This window comes from Lutra lutra, chromosome 7 (genome assembly GCF_902655055.1).
Source record: "Lutra lutra chromosome 7, mLutLut1.2, whole genome shotgun sequence".
Taxonomy (NCBI): Eukaryota; Metazoa; Chordata; class Mammalia; order Carnivora; family Mustelidae; genus Lutra; species Lutra lutra.
Window position 1 is genome coordinate 67,687,405 of NC_062284.1, and position 23,738 is coordinate 67,711,142.

At 39.7% G+C, this 23,738-nt stretch overlaps 1 long non-coding RNA gene and 1 other non-coding gene across 2 annotated transcripts; one reads left to right on the forward strand and one right to left on the reverse strand.

Moving 5' to 3' along the window:
- Window positions 1-1,384: 1,384 nt before the first annotated feature.
- LOC125105411 (uncharacterized) lies at window positions 1,385-2,736 on the reverse strand. The gene is made up of 3 exons (XR_007128893.1): window positions 2,504-2,736; window positions 2,229-2,261; window positions 1,385-1,505 (listed from the first exon to the last, which is right to left on the reverse strand). It is a non-coding gene; the product is annotated as an uncharacterized LOC125105411 (long non-coding RNA).
- Window positions 2,737-22,388: 19,652 nt separating this feature from the next.
- Window positions 22,389-22,495, forward strand: LOC125105749 (U6 spliceosomal RNA). Its single transcript, XR_007129016.1, has one exon. It is a non-coding gene; the product is annotated as a U6 spliceosomal RNA (small nuclear RNA).
- The last annotated feature ends 1,243 nt before the right edge of the window (window positions 22,496-23,738 follow it).

Sequence of the window (23,738 nt, forward strand, 5' to 3'; positions counted from 1 at the left end):
TTTCCCTAAACTACGGGGCCTAAAAAGAATTAACTTTTTTAGTGAGTTGTCTGAGGAAGAGCCTACTAGGTCTAGCCATCAGGACAGCATGGATTAGAAGAAAGAACCAGATTCTTGTCCAAGCTCCAGTACTCACTAGCACAAGACCTTGACCAAATGAAACAATGTCAACTTTAGACAAGATCATAAGAGATCATCTGGTCTAAAGACTATGGATATGTTTATAGCATCAGTAAGCTTTACTCAAACACCATCTCCCAAAGAATCTGAATCTACAAATCAAATAGAACAGTGCTACTCTGGTAAATGCTGAGGACAGTCCAGACAGAGACTGCCCTTGAGGCTTGTATTTTTCCCCATTCAGGTCATCTCTGAAGCAAAACACAGTGTTAATCACCTTAGTACAGTTGCCCACCCTAGAATCAGGGCAGTCACTCCACCGGGGCAGCCCGTTCTGTTACTATGGTACTTCTGAGGGAACCCATCTTCTTCTAGACTCCCAAAATGTCCATTCCCCAAAAACAAAAGCCACCCCTCACCAGCTCTATGCCAGCTGTCAAAAGACAAAGACCAGGAAGGTAAGGGCCCTGTCCTGAACAAGAGAGATCGGGGTCTGAAAACCAGCTCCAAGCTACTGATCTTCTCTAGCCCTTAAATATCTCTTTTGTAGGTTAGGGATATGACTGGATTTATCCCATGGGGAAGACGGTGGTAAAGATTAAGGACAGGAATGTGAAGGATTTGGTGCAATGCCTGACACAAGGTAAGTGCTCAGTACATTTCAGCTTTCCTTTCAGGATCATCATCTTCTTCGTCCTTACTTATTCCCACCTCACCCCCTTACCACCATCACCACCTGTACTTCTCCTCGAGGAATCTGCTTGAGGAAGCAGATCAGTGTGCAGTAAAATACAATTCGTCGTGGTAAGTTCTACCATGGAGATCTGCGCTATTTAACGATTAGCCAAGAGTATCAGCAAAATAACTTAGCAAACATGTCATGTCCATGTAGTTATGCCTTGAAATGATTTTTCCTGGCCAGACCAGTTGGAATCATTCCAGTCCCATAGGATCTCACCACACAGAGCAGCATCAGCATCCTCGGGTTATCTGTTAGAAAGGCAGCATTTCAGGCTCCATCCTAGGCTTACTGTAGCAGGATCTGCATTTTAACAGAGGCGCCAGTGGTTTCATATGTGTGTTAAAGTTGGAGAGGTACCACAGGGTCAAGTGCTTCATCTGTGAGATGGGGAGACAACTATTTGCTCTGCCTGCCTCACTAGGGGTCATGAGAAAACTGAATGAGATGCAGAGAAAAGCACCTTAAAACAAATCAACCGTGAATTCCTCAATGCCTACCGGATTCCTTTACACATAGGACTGGTTGAACCCTCATGGACTTATGGAAGGACTATCCCAGCAGGCCATCCTATTTGATGTCTGAATCAGTTATTGAATATCTACACCTTCCGTGCTATCTTCGTCTTATGAACTGCATGTGTTCTCTGTGAAACCGGAAATTCCATTAAAATGATTTCTGCCTCAGAGTATATTCATGTTCTTGAGCCTGCCTGGTCCCTGTGTGGTCATCTTTCAGAATTCAATTTGACCTACAGTTATTACTCCCACTCTATTTTATGGAACACTTTCAGCCAGCTACATGATTTAATGGGTTTAAACACATCATTATTGCCATTATTTCATAGCTCACATGCCTAAAATAACACATGACACATTTTTAAATGCATCTGAAGACTTATTTTTAAATTTTATTACCTAGGAATTAATAAAAGCTACTCATTAAATCTTGCCACCCAGGATATCTAAGCCCTGGTTCTAGCTGGCAGTTGGGTGGTCAAAACACATGTAAGGGAGATATACACTGAGGTATCACAAGAAGGCTGAAACCAGACATCACAGGGGAAAAAGAAAATTTAAATATCAGTATAGCCAATGCCCTCGAAGGTGGCCCAACATAAAAACAAATGATCCAATAGTGCAAAGCCCCCAACTCATTTCACAGAGGTGACCAATGCAGGCACTCAATATAAAATGCACTTCAAACTCTCCAGAGAGCCAGTTATGAGTCAGATATTATTAGGGAAATATGAGGAACTGGGAAGCATTAGGAGGCAGCCGAGGAAGGCAAAATGGCAAGGATCCAAGGCAAGGAGTCACAAAGTCACAAGAAAGAGGTCATGCCTGCAAACGCTTAGGCTGGTACTCACCACTCTGTTCAGCCTTCTCTTCATTGTAAAATGCTGCAGAAAGAGAAGCAGTAACATGAATAACAGCAAACCACAGTACATGTCCCATGTTAGGGACACCAATATAACCCTCTCCCTCATTGTTTAGGGATGTTCTGTGCCTACAGCATTTGTCTGATGCCTCTTTGCCTTCCAGTGCAGCTCATTCCCCATACAGGTTCCCAGCTAGCCCTGTCCTGGAGGCCTTTGAGTACCTGATTTAAGACATGCTGGGGCTGATGTCAGGAACGACTTACCCCTTTGGAGAGGACAGCAAGTATTCTGGCTCTACTGTGACCAGGAGTGGTGCCTAGCTCTTTGTGGTCTGGGACTCAGGAGATGGAAACCAAGACTTGGACTGGGAATCCAGTCCAAGGGGGCCTACTGTCTTCTCTCCTTGAACTACTCCATCCGTTATCTTATGGTCCCTGGAGCTGGATGGGGTATAGAGTTACTTTAGTTCAAACTCTCATTTACATCTAGCTTTACTCTGTGGGGACCACAAATGTGTCAAGTCTATCATCTTAAGTCTGAACTCTACCTTCTCTGAACTTCAAAGAAAGCCCCAAATTCTTTTCATAGTCAGCCACTGTGCCAATTCTGAATAGTCAAAGCCATCTCACCTTTACATCAAGGTTTCCATAGCATCTGGGTTTGTTGCTAACAATTCTAATATTCATTAGAATCTTTTACACTATTTTTTAATATTATGGTGCCTCGAGAAACCAATGGATGTAATGGGATTATAACACAACTGTCCAGTTAGATGGAGAATATGATAATGCTTTTGATGCAAATTTTAAATCCATCCCTGCAGAAACCACAATAAAGGTTTTTGCCAGCAATAGTTCCTCCCTTTCCCTCTGCCTCTTAAATGGCCCTGTGCTTCCCCATGTGTCCTCACCCATGGTATGGCTTGCCCTCCCCTCTTGGGAACTTTGAGTAATAAACTATCTTTTCTATGGCAATCACTTCCTGATATATTGGTCTTATCATACCCCAGATTTTCTATTAATACACTATATTTTAAAGCATTGGTCAAATTTGAGCCCAAATTTGGTTGCCAATTTGGAACTCGTTCCAAGAAAGGGGGTAGTCCTGCTCAGAGCTCTCCTGGCAGTGCGCTGAGAAGGATGAGCACATGCAGAACATCCATCTGGCTCATCAGGCCACCTGCTGCCATGTTGCTGTCTCACTCCCTGCATCACATCCAGACTCCAGCCCTGGAGTCTGCCGTGACATGTGTCCCTGTCTGGGCCCTGGCTTACTTTTGCTCCTAAGAGACATTTCATGCCATTCAGGGTATAAGGACCTGTGCCATGCTGGTGTGGAATGCTCCACAGTCAGGAACTATTCCTAAAAGAAGAGTATGGCAGAGATGAGAGAGGTCAGGAGGAAACATGAGCATTGGGACTTTGTACTAAGCGTATGAGGCTAGGCTTGTTATGGAAAAATGGTCCAGGCTACCACCTGGTTATTACACCTTCACAGAGTCAGGGTCAGGAAACCTAGATCATGTCCCCAATTTTTCTGAAAACCAGAGATGTAGGATGCCTTCTTAGGCAAATCATTTTTCCTTCCAGGTTACTAATTCTTCATCTACATATAACACGGTGTCAGCTGAGTCAGAACTGACAAAAGGAAGTCAGGCAGCACCACCTCTTAGAGGTTTTCTATGTGCAAACCAAACTCCCAATTAGCATAAGATATGTGGGGAGATTCTTCCATGAAAATCCAGGCATGCTTTTTTTATTTTTAACTTTCTGTTTTGAAATAATTTTAAATGTCAAAAAATTATAATAGGACAAAGAACATCTATATACCTTAGATTTGCTAATTGTAAACATTTCAGCGAATTTGCTTTAGCATTCTCTTTCTTTCTCTTGCTGTACATACACACACACCTCCAATATAGAAGACTGCTATCAAAACAGAGTCAGCAGTCAACCCAGAGGTAACAAAAACTTTATAAAAGTGTAGAATGGCTATGACTGTTCAGAACCTGTGTATCTCCCCTGTCCTTCATCTCCCAGCTAAGTTAGAATGACTCTTTAACCAGCAAGCATGCCATCCAGGTAGGTTAGAACTCCTTAGAAGCAAGGTCATAATGAGGAAAGGTAGGGTTGTCCTCAATCTCTAACTTGAAATATTTAATTTAGAATTCTTGAGGTTTGGCCAGACTGTGGGTTATGTGGAATATGAGTTTTCAAGGAATAGGGAACAGTTGCAGACCTAGCTGATTAAGACAAATATTTGTATGTGTCGAGGAAAATTCTATTTTAAAATTAATGCATTTTAGCCACTTCTTAAATTATATGTAAGATACATTTTCTAAGAAAGGAAAACCCTTTAGATCTGTTCATAATTTTGTGAGTCTGAACAGTCTTTTTATATTGGTAGTTCATACCATAAACCACTCAAAGAACAGTTAGTGGGTTAATTTTCACTAGGTTGGTGGGTGAAATCAACCTCTTAAGAAATGGTTATCATTTTAAGTGAACAGTCTTCTACCTGTACATTTTAACAACTGTAGTTTCCTATAGCAAACACTCAGTCACAATAGTCCTTAAATTATTAAAACAAAAATATCTTTGCAAACAGATTTAAGTGGAAACCCAACTTTATGATGTCACATTATAGATTTAAAATGAATTTTAAGATAATTGGTTTATAACTATTTGCTATCTTTTCTCCATTTAAACAAAATTTAATGACTAACCTAGCACTTTGATTTTTTAAGTTTTTATTTCGAGCAGTTTTAGGTTCACAGCAAAATTGAGAGAAAGGTACAAGGATTTCCCATATACCCCTTACTATGACACATATGTGGACTTCCCCACTATCAACACCCCCCCACCCACTCAAGTGGTATATTTGTTACAATTGATGAACCTACATTGGACACGTTATCACCAGAAGTCCATAGGTTACATTCTAGTTCACTCCTGGTGTTATATATCAGATCTGGATGAACATGTGATGGCAGGTAGCCATCATTATGGCATCAGGCAGAATATACTCACTGCTCTAAAAATCCTCTGTGATCCTCTTATTTGTCTCTCCTTCCTCTCCAACCCCTAGAAACCACTGATCTTTTAACTGTCTCCATAGATTTTCCTTTTCCAGAAGGTCAGGTTTATATTTTTTACAAAAACACATTGCCTCTTGGGCTCTAAAGTTTCTTTCTTGAAATGACTTGTGGGCCTCTAGTTTTCACTTTAACCAAAGCTGAATTAAATATATTGGAACTTCAAAAATGCTTCTGCTTCTATATGCAATTTATTCTACACATATTAATATGTTCTGAAGAAGTAGACATCATTCTCGTTTTAGAAATGAAAGAAGAAACTAAGATTTAGGAAAGCTAACTTGTCCCAAATCACTCTACTTATGAGCAACAGTTTTAGGATTGGGTTCCAGATTTTTTACTCCAAAGCTCATTATTTTCTGCTACATGCCCTTTAGCTTCCTTCTCAGGAATGCAACCACTAGATAAACAGTCCATGTCTCCTGAGGCAATGTAATTCATTCCACGTGAACCTGCAGAATAGCAGTGACTCGGTTTAGCACTGACCATCTTGTTTTGGAAACGTAATCTGGGAGAAATGCTTTCTTCCCTATTTACTACGTGTGTGCGCTCTCTGGCTGCCTCTAGTCTTCTCAGGAAGAAGTCTGCACCAGTTCCCATGAATGTGTCTCTTCCTCCTCAGGCTGGTATGAAAGAACTCCATAAACTGCCAACACCTGGGAAGGCTCCTGAATATTTTGGAGCAGGGGAATGCCAGTGCTTCATTTCTGGATATTATCTCTATAGATGCAGCTTCTCTGGATAGCTTCTCTTTTCTATAGCTTCAAGGATGTCATCTCTTTTCTTCTCTCCTTCCTTTAACCAACCCCTTAACCTATTTCCAACTTCCAGGGTCGTTATCAATAATCTCCTACTGGCACCTCCACCCCTGGCTTCCTACTTAAGTACTGAATCGGTCCTAAGAATCTTTTCATCTCTTCTAGTAAGCCAGAATATTGGTTGCACCCTAAACATCATCTCATCTTCAAGATCAGCCCCTACACAATCAGTGATTGGTTCATGCACAAAAACCAACACAAACAAGTTTCTAGGGTAGTTTTGCGTACGTGTGCTCAGACTTATGGTTTCTCTTGAAAAATGTCTACTCAAAATCAATAGTAAAAATGCCTGCTAACTGCTAAATTTGTCATGCAGGGATTTCTAGGAAGGGTCCTAATGAACACTGTCCAAATATTTAACAATAAACCACTTTCTAGCAATTCACTATGTATATTAATGTGTTAAAAACCCTTTAAAGTGACTTTAATACATTCTCTCAAAAATACTTCAGCAAGAAACTTTTGTGGCAAGCTATAACATCCATGGAACATCAGTTTAGGAAAAGTTAGTCTAATTGTATGAAAGCCTCTGAGTACATTAAAATATGGAAAGTATTTTAAATGTTTTCTTAGGAGCTTGAAGCTGCAGTAATTTTATAATGATAATTTACAATGATAAACATCTGAAGGCAAATAAACTGACCAGGATTTGTTAAGTGTGGAAAATAAAGGCAGATCCTATTTTTTTTGTGTAGACACCTTTGGAATCCCTAGAAAAAGCTGAACAATGAAAACTGATTGGGGCGCCTGGGTGGCTCAAGGGGTTAAAGCCTCTGCCTTCACCTCCGGTCATGATCCCAGGGTCCTGGGATCAAGCCCCACATCGGGCTCTCTGCTCAGAAGGGAGCCTGCTCCCCGACCCCCGCGCCCCCAGCCTACTTGTGATCTCTGTCTGGCAAATAAATAAATAAATAAAAATCTTTTTAAAAAAAGAAAAAAACTGATTGTCACTCGGTGATGTTTTCACCCTAGGCAACTGTCTTTCAGTACTAGAAAGCATATTTATTGTGATCAAGTTAAATGCTAATTCTAGGTAAGACATGCAGAAGGGACCCAAATCGGTGACAAATAAACATGTGAACGAATCATTTGCATATTTTTTAATGTGACAGAGAATGTGAATTTTACAGTAAAAATAAAGATTAAAATTGAATTTTAATAGAGGAGGATGAGGAGGAAAGTCATGATGGGAAGGGTATGTTTGATAAGAAAAAGCACAGACATATTTTTTTTTTTTAAGATTTTTATTTATTTATTTGACAGATCACAAGTAGGCAGAGAGAGAGAGAGAGAGAGGGAAGCAGGCTCTCTGCTGAGCAGAGAGCCCGATGCAGGGCTCAATCCCAGGACCCTGAGATCATGACCTGAGCCGAAGGGAGACGCTTTAACCTACTGAGCTACCCAGGCGCCCCGAGCACAGACATATTTCTAACGCCATACAATGGTGAGGGCCCTTTCACTTACTCTATAGAATCCCCAAATTTAATATTACTTCAGTCAACTATATCCAATAACTGCTTGTTAGATCAATATCAAGTCTTGAAGCTTTATGGTATTTGCCTTATTACAAAAACTAACATTTGATAAATCTACCTGGAAATTACACTATTCCAGTGGGGGAGGTGGGAGCCAGAACTTGCTTGTTATTCACATGATTTGATGGCATCATGGAATTCCAGAAAATAAACAATATGAATATTTCCCTAAGGGTTTATTGTCATTGCTACCTACATTTGCTTATCCAAAAATTCTGAGTGAGACATCTTTCCTGAGAATTCCACGGGGCAAAGAAATGAGCCTCTTCTGGTCAGGGTTTTCCTCTGATATAACATTCCTTGAGTTCCATTCAAGTCAATCGCACAAAGAAGGCAGCAAAGAGGAGGCCCAGGAATAGGCAAAGGAACCCAAACTGAGGACACTGTTGCACACAAATGCAGCAGCTGCCCTCACAGCGGAGATGAATGCTGGTGAAAAAGTCTCCAACAGGCCAGGGCAGCCCCAAGTCTGAAACATTTTACTTGAACTAAAGATGCACAAAGTAAACTTACTTACCACTTGTACTATTTTTGATGCATTCTATTTGTTCCTTGTTCCTTTTACCCTTTCTTTTCCTGGCTTCTCTGGTATTAATTGAAGGTTTTACATAATTTCATTTTATCTTTTTTCTTAACCTAGCAATTATACCTCTTTGAAAGGCAATCTTAACATATGACCTAGAGTTTGTGATATGCATTTACAACGAATCTAAGTCCACCCTTAAAAATCACTATTCCTTTTCACATGTAACACAGGTGCCTTTTAACAGAGTATCCCACTGCCTCCTGCCTGTTGCTAAGATACCCCATCCCTCTTTTCACTTATTCTATGGTATTAATTACGCAGTGCACTGTTATTATCATTAATTAAAACAACCAGCTATCTTTTGGATCAATTAAGAAAAATACATAATTTTCATATATCTTTATTTATTCCTCCTCTGATGCTCTTCCTTTATGTAGATCCCAGGTGCTGACAGTATCAATTTCCCTCTCCGGAAAGAACTTCCTGTGACATCCTTGCAGGACAGGTCAGTGGGCAATGAATTCCCTCAATTTCGTTTTCCTGCAAGGCTTTATTTCTCTTTCACTTTTGAAGGATAATTTCACTGAATATAGATAGAATCTAGTTTGGTAGTGTTTATTTTTTATTTTTTTTTCCATCGCTTTAAGTACTTCACTCTTTTCTTGCATGGTTTCTGATGAGAAGTCTGTTGTAATTCTTATCCTTGCTCCCCAATAGGTAAGAGTTCTTTTCCTCTCTTCTCTGCCTGCCATTTAAATATAATATGTAAAAGTGTAGTCATTTGTTACTTATCCCGTTTGGTCTCTGGACTTGGTGTCTCTAACTAGTTTTGGAAAAATCTTGGCCATTATTAATCAAATATTTCTTCTTTTTTTCCTGATATTCCAATTATATACATGGTACACTGTTTGAAATTGTCCCACAGTTTTTGGATATTCTGTTCTGGCTATGTTTTGGGTTTTTTTTCTTTTTTTTCCCCCCATTCTTTTTTCTCTCTGCATATCAGTTTGAGAAATTTCTATCGCCATCTCCTTTCATTGACTCTCCTTAGCTGTGTCTAGTGACTACTAAGTCCGCAAAAGGCATTCTTCTTTTTTGATACGCTCTTTTTTATTTCTAACATTTATTTTATTCTTTCTTAGAGTTTTTTTCTCTCTGCTTACATTATCCATCTGTTCCTGCATGTTTTCTACTTTCACCACTGGAGTCCTTAACATACTAACCACGGTTATTTAAAATTTCCTATCTGGGGCGTGCCTGAACGGCTGGGTCAGTTAGGCATCTGACTCTTGATTTCAGCTCAGGACGTGATCTCAGGTTCCTGAGATTGAGCCCCACATCAGATTCTGCGGTGGGCATGGAGCCTGTTTAAGATTCTCTCTCTCGGGGCGCCTGGGTGGCTCGGTGGGTTAAGCCGCTGCCTTCGGCTCAGGTCATGATCCCAGGTCCTGGGTTCGAGCTCCACATCGGGCTTTCTGCTCAGCGGGGAGCCTGCTTCCTCCTCTCTCTCTGCCTGCCTCTCTGCTTACTTGTGATTTCTCTCTGTCAAATAAATAAATAAAATCTTAAAAAAAAAAAAAGATTCTCTCTCTCTCTCTCCCTCTGCCCCTTCCCCCCAAAAAAGTAAAATAAAATATCCTATCTGATCATTTCAAATCTGTGTCATATCTGAGTCTGGTTCTGATGCCAGCTTTATGTCTTCAGACAGTGATTTTTCTTAACTTTTGCCATGCATTGTAATTTTTGGATGAAAGTAAACCACATTGATTAATAGGAACTAATGTATATAAGCCTGTAGTGTAAGGTTTTTATGTTTATCTGGGCTATGTTTAATGTGTCCTGTAAGTATAGCTGCCAATGATTTCCAGTTCCTCTGGGGCCTCATTTACATCTCCCCTAGTGTCTTTGGGTTTCCCTAAGAACTCCCACTGGGAGTCTGCATCTTGCAGATTTTTAAGCTGTAATCTAGCTGGAGCTACCAGAGCCCCACTGGTGTGGTGGCCAGGTGATTCCACTGTCTTTCAGTGGGCCTGCATCTCTGCATTAGAAACTTCACCGGTGTTTGCTTCCTATCTCCCCCTTTTCCTGCTTAGGTGACATGGGAAGGGTAGAGGGGGCTCTTGTCAGAGACATGCCCTTCCTCTAGGCAGGCTAAGACTTTGGTAATTGTTTCCCCCCACAGACAGCAGGCTTTTGTGATGGAGAGTGCTTAGTCATATGTCACAATCATTGCTTTTTCCTTCCCCCTGCCAGAGCTATGAAGGGATCTTTCTTTGCTCTTTACTTGAGAACACGGTAAGGTTCCTGGAGGTAGACCCATGCAGTGCAGAGACACCCTGCCCCCAGACCCTTCCAAGTCTATAGCCCTGAGGAGATTTTCACTCTCAAGCTAATAAAAAATCAGCCTCTAGCTAATTTATCAAAAATGACCACTTAAGTGTTCATACCAGTCTATGACTCCAGTAGTTCTTCCCCCAAAGTGAGTGGATCTCAGCTATGACTCTAGATTTGCTGGTCTTTCCACATTTCAGGGTGGTGATTTGTTCTGCAACTGCAATTCTCTGATGGTCGTCCAAGAAATCACGCTGATTTTCAGTTTGTTCAGCTTCTTCTTGTTATAAAGGCAGGAGTGAGAACTTTCAAGTTCTTTACATGTCAGAACCAAAACTGGAAATAGAAGCTGCATTTTAACAAATACTTCAGAGATCCAACAGATCCCAACTGAAGAAATACAGCCTTTTTAAGCACCCTTCCTTACTTTGAGAACAATTAACAAGCCCTTGAGAAATTGATTATAAATAACCATCTTGGTTGCTCAGTAAAGCAAAACCTCTGAGAGCAACTCTATGCAGCCTTGATTGAATCAATGCCTCTGAGACAAGTTCCATAAATACCCTACAATTCATACTTTCCACTCATTCAGGATTGTGTTTTCCACAATTTGTTTTCATTTAGTGATGACACAGTACACAATTAATTGAAAAGGTATATGTGTATGATTATAGCTCTACTAAAATTAATACATCTGGGTAAATATTGGAGGGGAATTCAGACAAGTGAAATGGTTGTTATTTAGGAATTCTTTTTATAGTTAAAAAAATAGAAGTATGTACAGCTGGTGGGAGAGATCACACACACACACACACACACACACACACACACACGAAGTCAAAAGTTAGACTGTCAAACCAAATAACTATTAATCTGACATCATCTTCATAAAAAGTTCAGTGTCTTATTATAGATGGCTTTCTGGTTAATGTTCTGCAAATTTAATTTCATTCTTTGTCCACTGAGCCATTGATATGAAGAAAATTCTGACATATGCATATCTATTTCAGCCTTGCTTGCAATGCAGGAAAAATATCAAACCAAGCCATAAAGATAGTAAAAAATTTTACATCATATTTGAATCTAGAAATGTACATCGGTAAGCGGAATTTTGGCTTGGAAAAATCCAGTATTAGAATAAGGGACTCAGAAGAACTACTTAGCTGTCTCAGATTGTGCAAGAGACTAGAATTTTAGCACTGACAAACAAAAGTAGTTGCTTAAATGAAGAAGACTCCATGGTAGAAGCACAGTCTTTCATTGAATGTGACACACATTTCACATTTCCTGGGGTGTAGAGAAAATAGTTGAATGTTGAAAACATGTACTTGGCTCTACGCCGTGGGGAGATTAAGCGACAGAAATCAGAAACAAACCAGGCCATTAACAAAAAAGACTAGATCCTTACAACAACCCAATGAGAATGTTACGAGATTGTTAGATTTTCTTTTAACGGAAAATAAAACTATGGTTGGTTTTTGATTAAACATGGTTTTTAAATGCTTGTTTCCAGAAAAGACAATGGGACAGATCTCTTAAATTAAGAGCCCGATTTGGAAGTGATCCGGAAGCCTGGAGTCACTGTTGGCAAGGGATACCAGTTGCATTCATATCCGAGAAATTAATCAGTAAACACTGATCAGCTAAATATCTGATGATAGAGGGAAATGTTTTGTTTTTTTTTAAGAAGAAAAACATCTTTTTATGTCTACAAAAGGAATGAGATTATTTCTTACTTTAGACAGGCCTTTAGAATTGACTTGAAATTATTATTACTTTATTATTTTTTCAGGCTACATGTGAAGTGACAGATGGAAACAGATACAGTTATAAGAGTGAAAAAGTTTATAGCCATTAAAAATCTCTCAGATGAAACAGAAGCTGAATAACTGCTCTAAGAATGTCAAGTTTAGCTACCTATAGGCCTAGGAGCCCTAATCAAACGAAGAATAACTTAAGATGAATTCTTCTACTCAAGTTTAAGGAAAGAACCAGGTAATGAACAGGCAATAATTGTTAACGGATATAGGTTACTACAAAAGGTAGAGTTTTTAATACAGCAACTCTTGTTTGCTTTATCTTCTGATTTCAAGAGCAGTGCATGCTCAGTTAAAACATCTTGAAACCCAGTGAAAACCTCTTCCACAAAGAAGAAAGAATATTGGGCGCCTGGGTGGCTCAGTGGGTTAAAGCCTCTGCCTTCGGCTCAGGTCATGATCCCAGGGACTGGCATCTAGCCCAGCATCGGGCTCTCTGCTCCGCAGGGAGCCTGTTTGCCTGCCTCTCTCTGTCTGCCTCTCTGCCTACTTGCGATCTCTGTCTGTCAAATAAATAAATAAAATCTTTAAAAAAAAAAAAAAAAAGAAGAAAGAATATTTGTCATGCCACCAACCAAAGTTAATTACTGCTGTATTTTGTGCAGTATTTTTCATTCAAACAGACCTATGTTGTTTACCAAGAATATCATAATATATATACTGCTTTTCTCTTGGTAATGTGTGATGAATATATTCCAATGCCAAAAATATTTTCCTTGTCATATTTTAATGTCTGTATAACATTTCATTATATAAATATTCCATAATATAGTTAATCAATATATGCCCAATAGACTTTTCCCCAAATTTTGCTATTATAATTAATTTTGTGATGAACAGTGTGAAAACTCATCTTAGTATACATCTCTAATTACCTTCTAGATGTGGAATCCCTGGGCCCGAAGGGAGTCTTCATATTTTTTAAATTATTTTAAGTAAAATTCTTTTTGAAAAAAAAAAAAAAGACGGAGTAACATAATATTAAGCTCATGTTCTTTTAACATTATTTCAATAATATAATATTTCATAAAATAGCAGTTTTTAATAACCAAGTGGTAGGTTATCTGCAACCAAGGAATGTTTGACTACTTCCCACATTACAGGGCCATCATTCAAGAGCCTCTGGGTTGCAGTTTCTATAGGTATGTGTCATTGCCAATAACTGAGTCTTTTGATAAACCCAGTCTTCATCATTCCACTCTGTGAGCACCACATAACCATACATCCAGGTACCTCTCTTTAGCACCTCAACTATGTTCGTTCTCTAGGACTAGGACAAGACATCCAACCTTGTCAGCCTTGTCTTGTCCATAAAGCTTGTTGACTCTTATTTCCTCTCTTACCCGGTTTAGCCACCTTGAATAATCATAACTATTCCTTTATATTCACCCAACTCCCTTCCCTTTTGTTCCTCTGTAAGTTTTCTGCCTGGAATAAATTTCTTGTGCTTGCCTGGCTGACAACAGTCCTGGCAAAACCTATTCTCCTCCTGCTCCCCCAGGCCTGCACCTAAGCAGCTCAGGACAGCAGGAGAAAATCCCACTACCATATTGACTAGCCTCCATTTGAATTCATAGCCACAAAACTTGAGTGAACTCTCATACTGTCTGGCATTCCTACATTTTCCTGTTCAATTCAATTTCTCCCTTTCTCCTCTCTTCTCAAACTCCCAAAACTCTGCTCTCCTCCAAACTCTTATTTGTTAACACTGGTTATTATTTTGCTGAGAAAATAAAAGCAATCAGAAGTCTAAATCTACATGCACCCCCTCCACTAACCTGCATCTCCCTCCTTACACATTGCCTCCCTTCTATTTCAAAGGTGGATAATCACACTCGTACTTAAGGCTATTTTACTGCTCTACTGGATCATTCACATCAACACACATATTGTCATTTCTTCCATATTTAAAAACAAAAACAAGTGTTCTTTATCAGGCACCTGGGTGGCTCAGTGGGTTAAAGCCTCTGCCTTCGGCTAGGGTCATGATTCCAGGGTCCTGGAATCGAATCCCACATCCTGCTTCCCCACTTCTCTCTGCCTCTCTGCCTACTTGTGATCTCTGTCAAATAAATAAAATCTTTTAAATAAATAAAATCTTTTAAAAAATGCAAAAAAAAGTTCTTTATCAATATCCTTCTCCAACCCACTTCTTTGTAAAACCCCCAGAAAATTAGCTCTGCCTGCTATCTCCACACCCTCTTTTCTCCTTCATTCTCCTTCTCCTTCATTCTTCATTCTCTTTTCTCCTTCATTTTCCTTCATTCTCCTTCTCATTTCTCCATTCTTCATTCTCTTTTCTCCTTCATTCCCCTTCTCCTTCATTCTTCATTCTCCTTCATTCAATGCCATTATTCCTCTTGTTGAATTGTCAACAATTTCAATGTTGTCGAATCCAATGGTTAACCCCCAATCATCCGACCCATGCTACTCAATCTCTCAAGAGCATTTGAGGTGGTTGATCCCACACTCCTTCATGAAACACTTTCTTCACTTGGCTCTGGCTAGGATGCCACACTTTTGGGTCTTCCTTGTCTATCACTGTTGACTCCTTCTCCATTGTTTCTGGCTGGTTCCTCCTCCTGTTTCCAACCTCTAAATATCATGGTGTCTCAGAGTTCAATCCTAGGGCCTCTTCCCTCTTAAGATGTCTCATGGAGTTCCATAGCTACACTGACAACTCCCCTGAAGTATCCCCAGCACTGCCCACTCAACTGGATTCTGTATCTTATAAATGAATCTTCAAACTATATTAAGGTTCCCAGTTCTTTTCTCCAGCCTCACCACTACCATATAAATCCAACCCATGTCATACCTCAGATACTGCCAGAGCTTCCTCTTTTGTCTGGCTTTGAGCTTGCATTGCTGTCTCACTTTATCACAGACTCCATCCAGCTACTAGAGTGATCCTTCTGAAAAGTAATTGAGACCATGTTACTCCTCTGATCAATGTTCTATGTTTCACTTTAAATAAAATTAAAGTCCTTACCAGAGCCCATCAAACCCTATACTATCTTACTCTTATCTTTACCATTTCCCCCTCATTCACTCCACTGTAGTCACACCCAAGTCATACTTGCTCTTTCTCAAACAAGACAAGTACAATTCTACCCTAGGTCCTTTATACTTGTTGGTCTTCTGCCTACATATCTGCAGGACTCACTCCCTCATTTTTTCCATGTCCTTGCTCAACTGTCATCATTAAAGCCTACTCTGAGAATCCTACAAAAAATATATTACACATTACACAGACACAGACATACACATCTGTCACTGTCTATCTCCTAAAATTGCTCTTACTGGCATTTTATTACCACTTTTTATGCTATATATATCAAATTTAAATTGTCTATCTCCTCCAGTGAGATAATATCTATGCAGAATAAAGACTCTGACAGAGTCGAAACTTGGTCAGTATCCCCAATGTCTAGAATTCTGCCTGACCATAGTAAGTCCCCAGCAAATTAAAAAAAAAAAAAAAAAGAAAAAAAAAGGACAAACAAAATAACTAGAAATGCTTATGCATTCCAACTATAAATGCAAGCTTAGAGAGTAAAGGCAAATACTTCCAAGTGAATTGCAATCTGAAAAGGAAGTTTTTCTTGGCCATACACATAAGCTTTTTGCAATTATAGTATACGAATGTGGAATCTTATGCCATGGGCCATCTACCACAGGAAAAATTAAAATAATCTCAGGCCACAAAGAAGCAGAAAGCAATAATTAAGGGCTAGAAAAAGGATTAGACAATTAGTCACCACTTGCTTTGCCAGAGTGGTTGAGAGCACAGGCTTAGGGGTGAGACAGATCTGGGTTTGAGTCCTCACGGTCATCCACTTTCTCTACCATCTTGAGCAAGTTAGTTACTCTCTGAGTCTGAGTTTTCTGATCTATAAAATATGCCTTAAACCTCCCAGAGTTGTAAAAAATCACATGACATAATGTTCTTAGCACCGCCCCAGGCACATAATAACAATTCATGTATCCTGGCTTCGTTTGTTTAGTATTTTTAATACATTGTTATACTACTACTCAACTAATCATCAATACATTTCATTAAGTGACACAGCAGTTGCACACACACGTCCTCCAACAGAATTCTCTGAGGGGTAAGGGACTGGCTTTTGGCTTTACTCACAAGATTCTTCACTCTATGGTTAAGTAGGTACACCCAGCACAGGAATCTACATTCAATGCCATTAAGGGGTTCATTAATTCAAGACTTCTGAGGAGTACATAAAGACTTGTTAAAAATAAATGAACCCACACTCAGATGAGATCTCTGACTAATGAACTATACATCCCCCTTTTGGAATATGATTCCCACATGTTTCCTATTCCCCTGCACTAAGAAGCTGGTGACAAGCCTTTGCAGTGAGTCTAGAGGAGGAATCTCTGACCATTCCTTCTCTGTGAATTCCATGGTACTCTTGTTCTATATTACTGGTTGATTTGTGTTAGGATATCTTTTACTTTTTTTCAATTCTCCTGTTAATCTTACTTCTAGCTTATGCACTTCAAGTTTTCTCTGAGTCTTGAATCTTATTAATCCTAGGAGTCACTAAGTGATACAAGAGTCCGTAATAATCCCTTTCCCTTTATTCATTCAACAGATGTGTAAAAAAGCTGCCATGTGACCAACCTCATGCCAAGGTAACAGAAAGCAAGAGAAGCACAGTATCTGACCTCTCCTCTGGGAGCTGAAGTCTAATGAGGAGAACAGATATTGAATGTGTGTGGTGTGTGTGTGTGTGTGTGTTTGTAATAAGAACTGTAATGAGTGAATTATATTACAGAGTTCTGTGTACTATACAGGAGAGGTACCACAATCAGAATACCAGGGAACTGAGGGAGTTATATTTAGGAAATATTTTTCAAGTCTTTTGACCATGACCCACACTAAGAAATAAAATTTACAGTGCAATGCCACACACATACATATTTACACAAAACCAAAACAGACATTTCCTGAAACAGCACATTTTTCTATTCTGTTCACTTAATTCTATATTTTCCCCCCTTGCTCAAAAGTGCCTACTACATTAATTTTATGTCTCTTTAGTCAGTGATAACCAACAGTTTGAAAAACACGGATCTAAAGTGAAAACTGAAAATAAGTACCAATTAGCCAGTTCTGGATAGAGTAAGGATTGAGAGGAGAAAATACATGTCCCAGGCAAAAAAAGCATAATGCACAAGGTCCCTGAAATGAATGTATACCAATTCATTTCCTCTCACCTCTAGTGTTGTGATTATGATCGTCTGGCAATCAGCTTCTGTTTCCACCTCCCTGGAGGGCACCTTCCTGTATGGCAGAGATTAGGAAATAAAAACTACGTTTCCCAGACTCCCTTGCAGCTAGGTTCTACATTTGAAATAAGCTCTGCAAGTTAGATGCAGTATCGTGATTAGGAAGCTGAAAATGAATCGGACCCAACTTGCTGTACATTTCAGATGGTTCCAGCTGGAAGCAAGGTATTTTTTTTCTTTTAAGATTTTATTTATTTATTTAACAGAGAGACAGAGAGAGAGAGGGAACACAGGCAGGGGGAGAGAGAGAGGGAGAAGCAGGCTCCCTGCTGAGCAAGGAGCCCAATGCAGGGCTCAATCTCAGAACGCTGGGATTAGGACTTGATCCAAAGGCAGACGCTTACCAACTGAGCCAGCCAGGCACCCCTGGAATTAAGTTCTTAAAGATGTGTCATCTACATGACAGTGGCCATGTACAGTGTTCTACTATCTAGTCACTGGTTTTGTCTGCTGAGAGGTAGTTGTGTCTGTGGTGACATCTTTCCTTGGATTGTTACTATGGCAGTATATTTTTTAGCTTAATGGTAGCCTCTGATTCCTACTCCATTTCAATGATTTTGAAAGCTCATAGTTCCCTGTATTAATCTCTGTATTAATCTTTTTTCATAGAATACGTAAGCTCAGGTCAGGTTTTCCAAAAGCAGGCCCAGAGAGGAGGATTTATGTGCAAGTAATATGTTAGGAAGTGCTTCCTGGAGAAACCGTTAAGGTGGCAGGGGAAGTGGGACTGGGAAAGGGAAGAAGCCAAGTAAGGGTGTAATTTTAGGCATAGTTCCAGTCTTAGGCCAGGTCCCACTGAAGTGCTCAGGGGATAAATTATACCTCAGAGGCCGATCTAAGTTGAGGCAAGTCATCTGGGTTTTCAAGCCCTCATAATGTCTGTCACTGACTATGGGCCAGTACAGGGTATGTCGTATGATTATAGACAAAGTGACTCCAGGAACACGAGGGTAGTCCTTTGGAGAGGCCTATCAAAATTGGGGGAAGGGCACACAGAAACATTAAAAGGGATCGACGGAGACCCCTATAGAAAGTACATGGAGGACAGGGTCCTCTATAGAGTGATTTCTGTGAAGCACTAATCCCTGACAGAAATAATCAGCAACAAAGTTCACAAGTTACTAGTTACTTAAGCTCATTGTCATGTAGGTTGTAATCACTCATGCTAAAAATGCTATTGAAGTTGAATCTACATCTAAAGTAGGTTTGTTTGTAGAGTTGCCATCATATATGTAATCATTATGAAACAAAAGCCTCAATTCAGCCCTTTGGACTTTGATTTGCTACCTCAGATAAAGGAATTTGTTGAAGTTTGTTGGCTTTCTAGCTATTTTTCATTTTCATAAACGTTAAGCGAGAAAAAGGAAAAAACAAAACAAGACAACAAAAACCCTAACATTACAGTTGTTAAGGGATCTTGGCATCCTAGCACATGATGGAAGGATAGAGCTATATGAACCTCCAACTTCAACTTACCAAACCTGTACACCACTAGGCCCCCTGGTGGTTTATTCCATAAATGTTTAAAACAGTGTTTCTTCCTCCAAAAAAGAAATCTGAATAATTTTATTTTCTGTTTATCTATTTCAGAGTCTTCTCAGGATTTGCTGTTACACAATACTTATTTCTCCCAAAGTACTTTTCCTTCTTTAAATCATTAATCTGACAAGCATGATTTGCCCCATGCTTATTAGCAAACCATAACTAATTCCCTTCTCTTAACCTTCAATTTTAAAAATGCATGAAACTAGATAAAATACGTATTTTTTTAAGTGTCAGAGATAAAAATAAGAAAGGAATTGTATTTTAGATAGTGAAAAGAAGTGAAATTCTTTTTGGTTTTTGGATCAAGTTCACATCCAGTCTTTTGCTTAAAAAGATGTGAATAGCAGCAAAAATATATAACTGGGATCATAGCATATATGAAGAACACAGCCTGAATATAATGTAGTAGTTTGAATTTAGGCATGGATATTTATTGTTGGTAATGCCATTAGAAAGAGTTTTGGGGTTACTTATAACTATGCATCCTAGATCATTTGTGCCTGGCTGTTCTCATTATAAACTCTGATTTCCCAGTTAGCCACCCAATTAGGGAACCCCATAGTTTTCTCCCCAGGTGATGGAACCCACATGCAGGTCCATTCCATGACTGTTTTACCTACTAGTACCTAATGGCAAACTTGTTGTCTTTCTCCACATGATTAAAAATTATATTCCATATATTTCCAGGAACTAGGAATGAGTAGAAGTGGGGGTGGGGGATGGGACAACATTCAGGATATCTTAATCTACACAATTTTAAGTCTTTGCTCTCTACATAAAAGCCCACTCAGGGGAGGGGTGTGTGTGTGGAAGAACCTGCCCTCACTTTCTTCTTTAAATAAACTACTGAACTGAAACAGTAAACAACATAATCACCAAGACTAAGGCTACCCAGGATTTCTTTTCTCTTTCTGCTCATGCTGACAATTCCATTAATATTTCTTATGCTCCTTTTCCATTACCCCTTGCTTGCTGTGTACTTTTCCTATATAATATTAACTATCCAAAGTATTGCTAAACACCCAACCTATAAATAGTCTTACATTTTACTGATCCATAAACAAAATCAAGAGATTTATTCTGGTTAAAAAACAAGAGGATTATTTCCAGAAAGTAATACCATATCAGGTCATAGACACACACACACACACACACACACACACACACACACACACACACACAAGATTTCAAGTTCTCAGAGCTATAAAGATCATATTCTCTGATCACAGTGCCATAAAGTTGAAAGTTTATAACTGAAGGATAAGTAGAAAAAAAATCAAAGATAATTAAAAACTAAAAATTCATTTTCTATGTAATTTTGTATTAAAACAAGAAATAAAACTAGTTAAAACTAATAGTTCAGATACAGTAAGACCTAACAGGGATGACAGTATTACATCTGAAGACATGAGATTCTGCCAGTGCTGAACTGAGAGGAAAATTCATAGCCTTAACAGCATAAAATAAAAAAATAACAAAAATGAACCATTTAACCCTAAAACCTAGAAAAAAGAACACAATAAATTTCAGGAAAGTACAAAGAAGGAAATATAAGAAGAAATAAGAGAATCATATACCAAAATAGCATTAAAGTATATTTAAATGTGAATTATTTGAAAAGACCAATAAAACAGACAAAATTTTGGCAAAACTAATTAAACACATACTTACAACAGGTAACAAGTAAAAACATTAGGATTAAGAAAGGAGGTGTTACTACATATAAGAAAAAACAGAAATATCATAAAGGAATGCCATATAAAGCTATTGCAATAAATTTAAAAATCTTGTAAAGGATGATTTTCTAAGGAAATATAACTGTTTCATTAACTATCACTGCATAACAAACTCAGTAGTTTAAGACAACAAACATTTATTATTATTCATGAGTCTCTGTGTGAGCTGGGTGGTTTGCTCATTAGTTTACAGTCAGCTGCAAGTTGATGAGGTAGCTCTGCTAATCTTAATTGGGATATTACACATGTTTAAAAGATGACTGCCTACAGGCTTGTCTAGGATGATCCTGGATGGGACCCTGCAGTTTCCTCCATGTATTCCCTCATAAGCAGGCTAACTAGGCTTATTCACATAGAGGTGGCAGAGTTCCAAGAACAAGAGCAGAATTACACATGTCCACTTGAGGCCCAAGGTTAGAAATGAAAACATTGTCCAGGCACCTGGGTGGCTCAATCAGTTAAGCATCTGAGTGTTGGTTTCAGCTCAGGTTGTGATCTCAGAGTCAGGGGATCAAGACCCACATCAGGCTCCAGACTTAGTAGGGAGTGTGCTTTAGATTTTCTCTCGCTCTCTCCCTCTGCCCCTCCTGCCTCATGTGCTGTCTCTCTCTCCCTCTAAAATACATAAATAATTTATTTTTTAAAGAAATGACACATTGGGGCACCTGGGTGGCTCAGTTGGCTGAGTGTCTGCCTTTGGCTCAGGTCATGATCCTGGGGTCCTGGGATTGAATCCCACATCGGGCTCCTCACTTGGTGGGGAGTCTGCTTCTCCCTTTCCGTCTGCTCCTGTTCTAATGAATAAATAAAATCTTAAAAATAAAAAAAGAAGGGGGGAGGAGTCAAGATGGAGGAGAAGTAGCAGGCTAAGACTACATCAGGTAGCAGGAGATCAGCTAGATAGCTTATCAATCCATTGCAAACACCTACAAATCAAACAGGAGATGGAAGAGAAGAAGAGCAGCAATTCTATAAACAGAAAATCGACCACTTTCTGAAAGGTAGGACTGGCGGAGAAGTGAATCCAACGTGACGGGAAGATAGACCGCGGGGGGAGGGGCTGGCTCCGGGCAAGCAGTGGAGCAACAGAGCACAAAATCAGGACTTTTAAAAATCTGCTCCACTGAGGGACATCACTCCAGAGGCTAAACCGGGGTGAAGCCCACACGGAGCTAGCATGGCCCCAGGTCCCACAGGGTCACAGAAGGATCAGTGTGGAGGCCGGGAACAATTAAGGCTATCCCACCTCAGGTTTAGCCTTGGCATAAGTACAACCATCTTAGCTCTGGCAGCCATCTCAGACCCCTGTGCCCAAGGGCTGAACTTTCCCCTACTTTACTTTAGTTCTAAGGACCCCTACCCTGCTTTAGTAACATGAACCCCCACCCTGCTTTAGTTCCAGAGAACCCCACCCTGCTCTAATAACAGGAAGTCCCGTGCTCGCTTCAGCAGCACATATACTAAAATTGGAACGATACAGAGAAGATTAGCATGGCCCCTGCGCAAGGATGACACGCAAATTCGTGAAGCATTCCACATTAAAAAAAAAAAAATAACAGGAAGTCCCACCCTGCTTTGGTTTCAGAAACCCCCACCCTGCTTTAGTAACAGGAAGCCCCATCCTGCTTTAGTAACAGGAACCCATAAATACCCCTGCCTTAATTAAGCTTGGGGTCCAAGTCCCTATTCCACTATGTAGGGTATACTTGGGCCCAAGCTTAAGCTAATTGAATAAACCCTCGTGTGATTGCATTGGTGTTGGCTCCTTGGTGATCTCTCGGATGCGAAAACTCGGGTATAACATAAGGGGTGTCTGAGTGTCACAGAGTTCGCAGGTATTAGAGCAGGGAAGCCAGCTACAGAGACAAAGCCGAGGAGTGAGCTCTCAACTCAGGGTTACCTTGAATTGGTCACAGGCTGGGTGAGCTCAGAGCGTGGCTGGAGGCCAAGGAGATGGGAACGATTGAGCGCTTTTCTCCAAACGCAACCAGAGGCCAGGGAGATGGGAGTGCTTTGCTCTGAGGGCACACTCAGGAGTGGGGCCCCGAGCTCTCAGCTCCTCTGGGCCGGAAACTGCGAGGCCGCCATTATCATTCCCATCCTCCGGAACTCTATGGGAAGCGTTCAGGGAACAAAAGCTCCCGAACCCAAGCAGATTACTTAGCCTCGCCCCTGGTAAGGGTAGGGCAATCCCGTCTAGGGGAAAGAAACTTGAGAATCACTACAACAGGCCCCTCCCCCAGAAGATCAACAAGAAATCCAGCCAAGACCAAGTTCACTTACCAAGGAGAACAGCGGAATTCCAGAGGAGTAGAAAGCAAAACATGGAATCCATGGCTTTCTCCCCATGATTCTGTAGTCTTGCAGTTAATTTTTTTTTCTCTTCTAATTTTTTTTTCTTTTACCCTTTCCTCTTTTAACATTTTTTTAACTAGTTTATCTTAACAATACCTTTCAAAAAAATAATAATAATCTTTTTTTAACCTTCATTATTATAGTCATATTTTACCCTACATTGTATCTAACCTTATTTTTTGTATACACATAGGGTTTTTTCCTCTAAAAAGTATGGGGTACAACTTCTCCTAATAGATCAAAATATACCCTAAATCTAGCTCCGGGCTTGTTCTAGTCTCCAACCCAAGCAAATCCTCTCCACTTTCTTTTTCTTTATTCTCCCAACCAACTTACTTATCAACTCCTTTTTTAGAAATTAAAAAAAATTTTTTTTCTCATCTTTATAGGCATATCCCATCCCTTCATTGTGTCTACCCTTATATATGTTT